Source organism: Notothenia coriiceps, unplaced genomic scaffold (assembly GCF_000735185.1).
Source record: "Notothenia coriiceps isolate Sejong01 unplaced genomic scaffold, NC01 NC01_scaffold00038227, whole genome shotgun sequence".
Classification (NCBI taxonomy): Eukaryota; Metazoa; Chordata; class Actinopteri; order Perciformes; family Nototheniidae; genus Notothenia; species Notothenia coriiceps.
Window position 1 is genome coordinate 75,909 of NW_011370928.1, and position 5,790 is coordinate 81,698.

Sequence of the window (5,790 nt, forward strand, 5' to 3'; positions counted from 1 at the left end):
GTCTGATCATAGTAGAAATTCACCAGGCAGTTTTCAGTGTGCGCACAAACTCCCGCCCAGCGCGTAACCGATTGGCTTCTCTGTCCGTCATTCAGGGAGAAACCTGTTGTAGGCATAGCAACCATAAAAAGTCGGGTCTTAGAGTGGATACTAGCAGTCTATTGGTCAATTGTTTCCAGGGCAACGCCCACAAAATACAAAACGTATAAATAAAGTACAAGGGACCTGAAGGACGTGGCTTCTGTATTCTGCCTGTCTGCAACAAGATCAAATAAAGCCAAGTTTATTTATTTAGTGAATAATGTAACACCATTTTAACATTGCATTGCTGACAGTAGCATTGTACTATGTTTAAGCATGTTTCAGCCCTGTAGTGAAGCTATTTGATGATGATTTGATGATTGAATTAAATGGATCTTCTCCCAAATACCCACACATACACTTCAATGCACACCAATACAAAACGATTAAGTCAATGCAAACATAATCATGTACAATACATATACACATGCAGACCGTTTAATCTGTTTTGTGGTTTTTATCCTGAAACATAACTAACAAAGTTTTGTTCAGTTGTTTAATCGTAATTCATTACAAACTTCAAAGAAATCCCAGTGTCCTATCACCATTGACAGAGCAAGACCAAATTAAGTGTACCAATCTCACGCAATTCAGGCATTCCTTAAATCACTACTTTGAGCTACTACTGCCCTCAGGTCAAAGGTACTGTCCCCATGTGCAAAGAACAACACAAGACAACCATTTGTTTATTTTGCCAAGTAATCAGTAACAGAATCTTCTAGTAGCCAGCTTGCTCCCTTTGCACATATTCATTTTATATTTATACACAGGCTTAATTCAGCGCTCACCAGGCGGTGGGTACCTACTGTTTAGTGTTTTTTAAAACGTATCCTCTCCAGATGTGATAGGATGTGTTTTATTATATACACATGTGTGCCTTCTGCATGCATAAAGTAGACTAAAGGAACACACTGTACATTTCCCATAGGCCTACATGTAGCAAGGTATATCAGATCTGGTTACAAACTCTAAGATGGCCACTTGAAGTTTAAACAATGGTTGGCTGAACCTCATGAATTTGTAATCACTAAGTGTGGTTTTAGGGGTTAAAAAAAGGCAAGCCTCAGGCGAATTTAAGGAACAGAGCTGTTTCTCCTCAATCAGTCCTTATCAATCATATTGATTTCTGCATATCTATACATTCAGGACTCTTGGGACACTAAATATACCCTGTTTCTTTTACCACCAATACAGAAAGGTGTGTATATACATGGCCTTTTGCATATAGTCACAACAGGTGTAATTTATAACCACAACACAATCTCTTTGTTCATTTGTTTTGTGTCTTTGGGAAAGGCTTGTCCTTTAGTCACTCTTAAAGCGTCAGGGCCCACTATACCAGTGTGATAACAAATAAATGTTCCTTACTACATGGCCCTTAAAACTTTACCACAAAGCTGCAATTTTGAGTTATCTTATGTCACTGTCAGTCAGAATAATCTTGGTACAGGTAATGAGTTGTGGGTTGATAGGGAATACAAAAAAGTGTTTCTAACTAGGACATAAGCATCCTTCTTGATGGCCATGAATAAATGTATACATTTAACTCCAAGTCAAACTCCTTATCAAAGTCAGATAAGATGGGTGAGATGCTGCCAGTCGTCAAGCACTGGTCAACACTGGCAACACTGGTGAGGTGCATGTGGGTTGATAGGAAGACAGTTATCTCCTTCTTGTCACATATATGGTGCAATTTTCTTTGCTGCAAAATGTAAAGCCAAGTAAAGATACTCTGCTGTGGATGATAAGAATGAGAAATACAATCCTGGTGTTTCCCATATAGGACAGAAACTCTCAACAGAGTCTGTTTTGGGTCCAAAATGAGTCTGTTCAAAGTTGTATATGGCCCTTATACACTGCTGCAGATTTAATCAGGTCAATTTTAACATCCTAATTGTTGTGTTTTCATATGGGGGCCTTCAATTATGAAAAAACTGAAGATTGATTATGGGTCCTTATGAGGAAACGGGTCAGTAAAGTTATTTAAACATCTGTGGATCATCATGTGCCGTGGAAGTAAAGTATCATTATAATTGGGTAAGGACTAATTGATTAATGCAAAAATAATTGAATAATTCAAGAAAAATAGCAAACGTTTGTGTGAAAGTATGAACAAATTGTTGTATTTGGTTAAACCAGCATCAAGGGAAGGGACTGGATTCAGATAAAGTTGCTGATGCTGAAAATGCACAGATTAAGTATTTTTAGACTGAGGTTGCAGCTCACTAGTCATTGCATACATGTGGTCATTTTTTATCTCAGTAGCTGGTTCACACAGAGACACGCACATATGCTATGACACGCTGCTTCAGCTTCTCGTGTCCTTTCAGGTGTTTTTACACATCAAAGAAGTGAACAGTGAGAGGCCTCTGCTGGAGGTGATGATGCTTGATGTGATGCTAACTGATGCAATATTAAAATCAAGACAGGGTGCAACAGATCATAATGTGAAAGACAGAAAGGTTAGAATACATTTCCTGTTTAGTAAGATTAGATTATCATCACTTCACAGGAAGGAAACACTTTACCACAGTCACAAGGCAACATAAGACATCTGAATCCTGTACAGTATTATTCATCCATATTAAGTGTATTCAAGAGTGTAAAATACAAGCTGTGTGGTTATATACAAACTCTATCTTACTGTAAACGGTCTAGTGGCAGTGTTCCCTTGCTTCCATCTGCTAACAAATATAAAAAGCATAATAAGCTTTTAATCCATGGAAAAATCTTCTAAATAAAATGAAATGAGCTGTCGGATTTAATTATGTCTCATTAGTGCCTGTCACCTGTTGGTGCTCCTATTCTTGTCCTGTGTGAGTGTTGCTTCAAACAGCCGCTGATATGCTCTCATTTGTCTCCCTCTAAAGGTCCTTTGTGATCATGTTCTATTCATCACATCAATACTCTGCTTGAATTTCTGTGACAAGCATTTTCATTATTTTATCTTTATTTTGCAGATGAAAGGCTTTCAATGGCTGGATCATAGATGTGTGTCTAACTTCTTCTTTAGCCTCCCTAATCAAGCATCGTAAGTGCATATTTATATTAAACTGAACAGAAGTCAAACTGAAAAAGAGTTGCTTTGTGCTTGTCCTTTGATAATAGAAGTGTAAGATTGTTGTGTTATTTCCTTTTTTAAATAACTTTGCCAAAAACGCAGCCAGGAAGTTACCAAGTCTCTTTTCATTTTGGAAGAAGGCAAGAGCAAAATGAATCTACTGAATGAACCCCAATGCTTACAACCACATGCTGTGCATCACCTCTACTCCTGTATTTCTCTGTGTTTCTGCCTCTCATGCAGCTCTAAACAGCCTGATGGCTTAAAGCAGCCAACACTGAAAACGACCTCCACTGCTGACAAAGCAGTTTTGGATCCAGAAAAAGAAGCTGGCTCTCCCCTCCCCAGGAGATCCAGTGTGTTGGACCTCTATTTGTGATAATCAGTGCTTTGTGCCTCATCTCAGTGATAATCAGTGCTTTGCTGATCTTCCCTCTCTGTCAGGTGACCGCTGGCCTGCAGGGAGGTGAACAGGAATACTGCAGCTCAAGTCTATGAACTAATATTATTTAATGATCATTTTGTATTTCATGCATGATTGCCAGAAATCCATAACATTCCATATATCTAGTATGCATTACTTAGTGTATGCCCTGTTTAGAATCCATATTAAAGCGGAATACTCTGTGTGCTGCTATTCTTGCCTCATTAGACTGAATTTCTCCAGTGCCTCACTGTACTGGAAATCGTCTGGTTAGTAATACTTTAATAGAGCTTTTAGAGACTCACAGTATAATGCAAAAATTGAATATTAGCTAAATGTCCATTTTGTACACATATAGCTCCCAAAACGATTCTAGTGCAACACAACTGACAGGACAGATCAATACATCAATAAGCAAGTATATTATATTACCCAAACATTTTAAATAAGACTCAGATTTGGAAAAATAAACTGAGATATGATGAGAGTGGCAGAACATATGGTGTTTATATATGTTGGATAAATATTAAGAATTTAAAAAAAAGATAATACACTCCACATTAAAATGGACCCCAAGTTCATCTTCAGCCTGCCATGTCACCCTCACAGCAGATTCACTTTTAAATTGTCTAGAGTACAGTTTCACACACTGAAGTCCAGAATAGGTGCAGGAGACCAAAGAGACAATAGTCTAAAAGACGACAGCTTCCAAAAACGTTTTGTAATGTGAACATGTGCAGTTAGCTGTCAAACCATTGCAGAGCAGAAATAAAACGAAGACAACTTTAAACACAAGGGGGCGTACAGATCATACTTTCTAAACCTTCAACTTGACCCAGTCAACTCCTCAGTGGCAGAGTTGTATCTGGGCCGGTGTTTTTAATCCAACTTGTCAAGGGCTTGATACTTCCTATTTCTATGGTACTGTATTGGTGGAATTGTTGACCCGTGGTGTCTGTGTTTGCCTGTTTGGTTGGCACGGTCCTTTACACCAGAATGTGTTATCATTATTGTCTTGACACTAGTGCACTAATGAGTGCTTTTCCTCTAATTGGACCGTGACATGATAGGAAAATACCACAGGCATCAGCACTTCCAACCACAGAATACCCACAGTGTACAAGCCCTTAATTATAAAAATACATCAACATGGTGTTCAGTCTTGTACAGTAAGTGGGTTTGTTGTCACTTTATATATAACAGTCTTTGGTTGTCACCCTGTAATGAAAACAAACGAGAGAACAACTAAGAAAAACTGTAAATCTGTTCACATTAGAGCAAAACACAGCTAACAAGTCTAGTGGAATTTAAGTGAAATATTCAATACATAGATGTTCAGGGATAAATAAGGTAATCACACATACTGTAAGGTAATTGTGGTCAAACTGTTAGAGGTTAACTGCATTAAGTCACCATTAACCGGGATGCTTTGCTTCATGTAAAATAATTGACTATAAACCATGTCGGAATATTTGTATTTATTTAAAATACATATAGAGTAAAAGCCCCAAATTGTGCTATATTAGACTCAATGCCCCTTTCAGCAGTGAAAAATGACCAAGGTACTTTTTGAAGTATTGGGCTTGAGAACAACAAGTTCTTTACTTATTTACATATTTTGCTACTTTAAACTTCTACTCTGCCACATCTAAAGTGCATTTTTTTAACTTAACAATATTTATTTAATAGTTAGAATTTAACATTTAAAAAAACATATCATGATTTTGTAAATAAAACACACTTTATGTAAACTGTTCAAAGCATATAAAGCTGAAAAGATTAGTTCTATTTCACAAGCCATAACATTAACATTATATATAGAGAAAAAAAACTTTATTTAGAAGTGGTTCATATGCTCTTCAATGATAGACCTTTACTGTTTGCTTGTTTTTGAAGTAGTGTGGTATATACTTCTATTCAAGAAAATACTCCCCCAAAACGTTTTTTTTTTACTTTTCTTTTTTTAAAGACAATAACCCTGCTGATCGTCGTCATTACTTGACTTATAATATGATATTGAAGTGTGTGAGTGAGTGAAAATGTCCAGTTTACCAATTTGTGACTGGAAACAGTTTTTTCCCTCATGTTGTTCAGAATTGTGTGGAGTCATAGGTCTGTCTGGCACAGATGTGTGTTGATGTGCTTCCAGCTGTTTGTGTGGATTCATGATGTCTGAACCTATAGTCTGGTCTGCAGTGGAGGATCCTCCCTACAGCCTGTGAGA